A 6,493-nucleotide genomic window follows, 5' to 3' on the forward strand; every position below is an offset into this window, starting at 1 on the left:
GGAGGCGGAGAAAAGGCAGGAGCTGCCCGGCAGGAGGAGGAGGAGAAAGGCGGGGGGGGGGGAACGAAGGTGGGAAGAAGGGAGGTGGAGGAAGGAGGAGAAGAGGGAGGGAGGGGAGAGGAAAGGAAGGAAAGAGGAGGGAGGGAAAATAAGGAGGGAGGGAGATAGAAAGGTAAAAGAACAAGGAGGAAAGGGAGGAAGGAAAGGAGGGAGAGAGAAAGGAAGGAAAGAGGAGGGAGGAAGGAAGGAAAGAAAAATAGGGAGGGAGAAAGAAAGAAAGGTAAAAGAACAAGGAGAAAAGGAGAAAATGAAGGAAGGAAAGGAGGGAGGGAGAAAGATAAAAGAACAAGGAGAAAAGGAGAAAAGGAAGGAAGAAAAGGAGGGAGGGAGAAAGAAACAAAGGTAAAAGAAGAAGAAGAAAGGGAAGGAAGGAAAGGAGGGAGGGAGGTAGAAAGAAAGATAAAAGAACGAGGAAAGGAGAAAAAGAAGGAAGGAAAGGAGGGAGGGAGGAAAAATAAGGATGGAAGTAAGAAGAAAGGAAAATGAACAAGGAATGATGGAGGGAACGGGAGAAAGGAAGGAAGGAAAGGAGTGAGGGAGGAAGGAAGGTAAAAATAAGGAGGGTGGTAGGAAGAAAGGCAAATGAACAAGGAAGGACGGAGGGAGGGAGGAAAGAAAAAGTAAGGAGGGAAGGAAAGTGGAGGGAGGAAGGAAGGGAAAAGGAAGGGAGGGAGGAAGAGACCAAAAATAAAGAAGGAAAGAGAGAGGGAAAGAAAAGAAATGAGTCACAGCTCCCTATGTCAGTGACACGCCCCCCACCCACCCACCAATATTACAAAGGACCCCACTCAGGTAACCTAAACAATGACCACCGAGGCCTCTAGCAATTACAGATAGTCCTCAACTTACAACCATTCGTTTAGTGACTATTTAACGCTTCCACGGCCCTGGGGAAAAAAATGACCTTTGACCTTGCTACCAATTCTAGCACCCCTCCAGTCATGTGACCAGAATGCAGACTCTTGGCAACCTAATGGGTCACATGATCGCCATCCGCAGCCTTCCCCAATCGGGCTTCCAACATCCAAAGTCAATTGGGGGGCGGGGGGAGAACTGGATTTGCTTAACGACCGCATGCTTCGCTTAACAACTGCGGCGATTTGCCTTATCACTGTTGCAAAAAAAAAGAGCCCAAGTGGCATTATTGGATGCTTAACAACCAGCTTCCTTAGCCATGGAGAGTCTGGTCGCAAGTGGAGGCCTTTCTTACGCATGTAGTCCTCACTTTACGACCACAACGGAGCCTGAAATTTCTGTTGCTAATCGAGACGTTTGGTAAGTGGGCGCTCCATCGCTGGAGGTTTTGAAGAAGAGTCTCGGCCACTGATGGCGAGCCTTTTTGGCACCGACTGCTGAAAAGGGAGTGCACGCTCACACGGAAGAGGAAGTGCCCAAAGAGGCATGCGCATGCTGGAAAATGAATTTCCAGTTACTGGCACGCATGAGCGCATGACAGTCAGCTGGCCGGAAAACACCAGAAAACGGAAGACCAGCTCTTCCAGTTTCCGGCACTGCCGCATGCACAAAGGCCAGGTGATTGGCGCATGTGCGCTAGAAACCCGGAAGAGGAACGGGCAACACCGCACATGCCAGGCGACATGGCTCCGTGTGCCAATTTAGGCACGTGCGCCATAGGTTCATCCTCATGGTCATTTATCTGAAATAGTATGTAGGTTTCTCCTGCTTGAGCAGGGAGCTGGACTAGATGACCTCCAAGGTCCCTTCCAGCTCGTTCATTCATTCTAAGTAGAGTTTTGCCTCATTTCCCCACCTTTCTGGCTGCCGCCGTTCAGTGAATCCCCTGCAGTTGTTAAGTTAGAAAAACCTAACATTTCAACAGTGGTCAAACAACATTTAACGGTTGTTAAATGAATCTGTTTTCACCCATTGCCTTTTTCTTGTCAGAAAGTCGCAAAAATTGATCGTGTGACATTGCAACCTTCCCAACTATGAGTCAGTTGTCAAGCGTCGGAATATTGATCACTTCCCCGTGGGGAAGACTGCAATGGTTGTAAGTGTGAAAAACGGTCATAAGTCATTTTTTTCAGTGCCATTATAACTTTGAATGGTCATTATATGAACTGACGAGGACTAGCTGTCCTGATCAAAATCTTGGCACTTGGAAATGGGAAGCAGGAAGGAAATGAATTAATTTTTCGGATTGCAGCAAAATCGCAGGACCTTCTTCAGCCTTTGAGGCTGGCCAGCAGAGGACATATTGTAATTAAGCTCCTTTTGTGCCAATGTATGGCGGTAGACTCCTAGAATTCCAAATATCCTGCAGTGAGTTGGCCATGATCAATTGGCAATGGCAAGTTGGCCATGATGTGTTGGCCATGGCAAGTTGGCCAAAACATGTTGGCCATGGCCAGTGGCCCATGACGTGTTGGCCATGGCAAGTTGGCCATGATGAATTGGCCATGGCATGTTGGCCATGACGTGTTGGCCATGTCAATTTGGCTGTGGCAAAATGTCCCATTCCCAAGAAGAAGGGGGTCAACCTATTCTCCAAAGCATCTGAAGGCAGAACAAGAAGCAACGGATGGAAACTAATCAAAGTGAGAAGCAACCTGGAATTAAGGAGAAACTTCCTAACAGTGAGGACAATTAACCAGTGGGACAGCTTGCCACCAGAAGTTGTGGATACTCCATCACTGGAGGTTTTAAAGAAGAGACAGGAGAGCCACTTGTCTGAAACGGGATACGGTTTCCTGCTTGAGCAGGGGGGCTGGACTAGAAGACCTTCAAGATTCCTTCCAACTCTGTTATTCTATTGTACTAAATAAATGGTTGGGTGGAGTAGCAAATCCCCTAAAGACAAGCAGAGGAGGAAAAACAGCTGTATCTGCAGCCATTCTCTCCTGCCTCTGTTGCACCCGGCCTCTTTCCGTCAACCTTTTTTTAAAAAAAAATCACAATATTTATTGAAGTTGCAAAGGGCAGAGCTTCTGGAATGTGGAAAGACAAATAGCAGATTGACGGTGGTGATTTACAAAAAAAAAAAAGAAAGAAAGAAAATCCTGCCAAAAAGAGATTTAACCTTCTAGGTTTGCCAGCCAGCTAGGAAAGGCCAGGTCTGCCCTGTTTTTCTGGGTAAGATAAACAAGAAATTTCTGGGCTCCAGTTCAAAAACGAATCGCTGCCAACCTTGGTCAGATTGCATTTCTCTTAAAGGGACAGCGCTCAGAAGTGGGCAGAGATAGACTAGAGTTGGAAGGGACCTTGGAGGTCTTCTAGTCCAACCCCCCTGCTCAGGCAGGAAACCCCTACACCAGAGGGCAGCTTTAATTCAAGCAGAAGAATTGTCTCCTGCTTGGGTGGTGGGGGTTGGACTAGATGACCTACAAGGTCCCTTCCAACTCTGTTAATCTCTTAATCACTTTTGTTTCTCTTTAGAAATCAATTCTGGGTCTTGGGTTTGTTTGTTTTTTAAAAAACCACTCCAAAATTCTCATTTTCGGTTTCTATGAACAGAGGGAACGAAAAATGTCATATTTGGCTTAACCTGTCGACTGTTTTCTTTTTAATACAGGTATTCCTCGACTTACGACAGTTTGTTTAGTGACAGCTCCAAGTTACTGAAAAAAAAGGGATTTAGGACCATTTTTCACACATATGACCATTTCAGCATCTCCACGGCCACGTGATCAAAACTTAAGACGCTTGGCAACTGGCATGTACTTATGGCGGTTGCCTTATCCCGGGGTCACGTGATCAGCTTTTGCAACCTTCTGACAATGGGGAATCCAGATTCACTTAACAACCGTGTTACTAATTTAACAACTCCATTGATTCACTTAACAACAGTGGCAAGAAAGGTCATAAAATGGGGCAAAACCCACAACAAAACTCTTGCTTAGAAACATAACTTTTGGGCTCAATTGTGGTCATAAATCAAGGATTAGCTATATTTTTTACACATATGTATGATTAGATGTTGGGCCAATTTTATTATTAGATGGAGCTTTTCCTTTCCGCACTACTTGTTTATTTTTAATAAAGTAATTTTATTAAATAAGGATGGGAAAGCGTCTTAAGTATTTGTAGGCCCGTTACATAAGAGGAGAAAAATCCATCCAGTTATTATTATTATTTACTTTATTCATTAAACATGAAACTCTGCCAACTGAACATTCAAAAATGCATCACAAGTACCACTGACTGGTGCTGATGGTTGATACGGTTTGCTGCCAGTGTCCTAGGTATCAACCAAGGACCTTCTTAAAATATAAGATCTTCCGAGTAGCGCAGTTTTTTGCAGTTCCGCTGGTGTTATTGCAGGAAGCTGCAATTTGTGGATGTATCTTGTAAAATTCTTGGACATGGTGCCAAGTGCCCCGATGACAATGGGTATCACTCTTACATGCTTCATCCATAGCTGTGTAGTTTCGATGGCCAGGTCGCGATATTTCGTGACTTTTTCTAGTTCTTTTTCTTCAACTCTGGCATCTCCAGGAACAGCCATATCAATAAACTGTACGCTTCGGCCCTCTACAACCGTGATATCTGGCGTGTTGTGCTCCAAATGACAATCCGTTTGTATTAGAAAGTCCCACAAGATCTTCACCTTCTCATTTTCGATAACTTTTTCCACTTTATGTTCCCATGACTTTCTGGATACAGGTAAATCATATTTTTACATAATGATCAGTGGATTAATTTAGCAACTCGGCTGTGTCTAGCTTTGTAAGCAGTTTGTGCGATTTTGATGCATTCACATATTAAATGTGAAACAGTTTCGACTTTGGTATTGCAAAGTCGGCAGTTTGGGTTGTCAGTGGATTTTTGGATCTTCGCTTCCATGGCATTAGTTTGTAGTGCTTGTTCTTGAGCAGCCAGTATTAAACCTTCCGTTTCTTTCTTGATGGGTCCCATCTTAAGCCATCTCCATGTCAAGTTGTCATCACATTTCCCTTCAATGTTTTTCAAGTGCTGTCCATGCAAAGCTTTGGTTTTCCATCTATTTAATCTGTCATCCAGCTGTTTTTCCTTATATTCTGCCTTTGTTTCTGTTGTTTTTATGCTGTTCTCCGTTTTCACAGCCTGCAGCAATTTTTCTGTAATTTGGTTCACATAATCATTCAATCTTTGTTTTTCTTCTTCTACAGTTTGATGGATTTGCAATAGCCCCCTGCCCCCTATTTTTCTTGGCAGGTACAACCTGTCGATGTCACTTCGTGGATGTAAAGCGTGGTACATATTCAAAAGTTTGTGTGTTTTCCAGTCCAAATTTTCCAGTTCAGCCAGAGTCCTGTTGATGATTCCAGCTGAGTAGCTTATCACTGGAACTGCCCATGTATTAATGGCTTTAATTATGTTTCCAGCATTCAGCTTTGATTTTAATATTTTGCGGACCCTCCTGATGTATTCCTTTTGCGTTGACTCTTTGACTTTTCCATTCAAGATGTTATCTGCTTCCAATATGCCTAGGTACTTGTAACCATCATGCTTTGCTAATGCTTTCACTATATTTCCATTTCCCAGTTTATTCCTTCTGTTTTTTTTTCCATTTTTCCTCGCTGCATGGATAATATAGCACATTTTTCAAGCCCAAAGTTCATTTTGATGTCACTGCTGAACAGTTGAACTGTGTTGAGTATTGATTTAAGTTCAGTGGGGTTTTTTGCATACATTTTAAGTCATCCATGTATAGTAGATGGTTTATCTTGCCATGTAGGCTTGAGATTTGGTATCCCAGTTTTGTGGTAGCAAGGTAGCCCTTTAGGTATTACTCCAAGGGCTCCAATTACAATTGGGGCAACACTCGATGATGATGATGAAGGCACACAAAATTCCTTTTTTGTTAGTGTTGGATGTACGTTTTTCTGTTTTTCGTTTTTGGACTTTACTCTCATTGACAAAATCAATATATAGCTTGAGTTTAGAGGCATAGAGGGAGTTGGTTAGTACGGAGGGGGCTTGTGATATCAGCATTTGTAATCTGTAAATCTTTTTAAATTAAAGTTATTTATTTTTTTCCGTTTTCATAACATATAATCACACGTATATTATTACATAACCAATATCATATTGTGTTATGAAATGTTTACATCAATTCATCTTACCAACAACTCCCAAGTAATCTGTAAATGTTTGTGTGTTTTACTGCACCGAAAAAAGACGGATATTGCTACTTTTTCTCCAGTCTTTCTTCTCTCTGTTTCCACCTTCTTTGTCCCTTCTTAACTTTATTTATGTATTTATATCCTGCCTTTATTATTTTTATAAATAACTTAAGGTGGCGAACATGTCTGAAACGCTTCCATCTCTTTTCCCCACAACAACAACCCTGTGGGGTGGGCTGAGAGAATGTGACTGACTCAAAGGTCACTAAACAACTTGTTGTAAATCAAGGAGACTGTCTGTCTGTCTGTCTGTCTCTCTCTCCCTTCCTCCCTCCCTCTCTCTGTGGTCATCCAGAGCTCAGCCTCAA

Source organism: Natrix helvetica, assembly GCF_964273705.1.
Source record: "Natrix helvetica genome assembly, chromosome: 1".
NCBI classification, from domain to species: Eukaryota; Metazoa; Chordata; class Lepidosauria; order Squamata; family Natricidae; genus Natrix; species Natrix helvetica.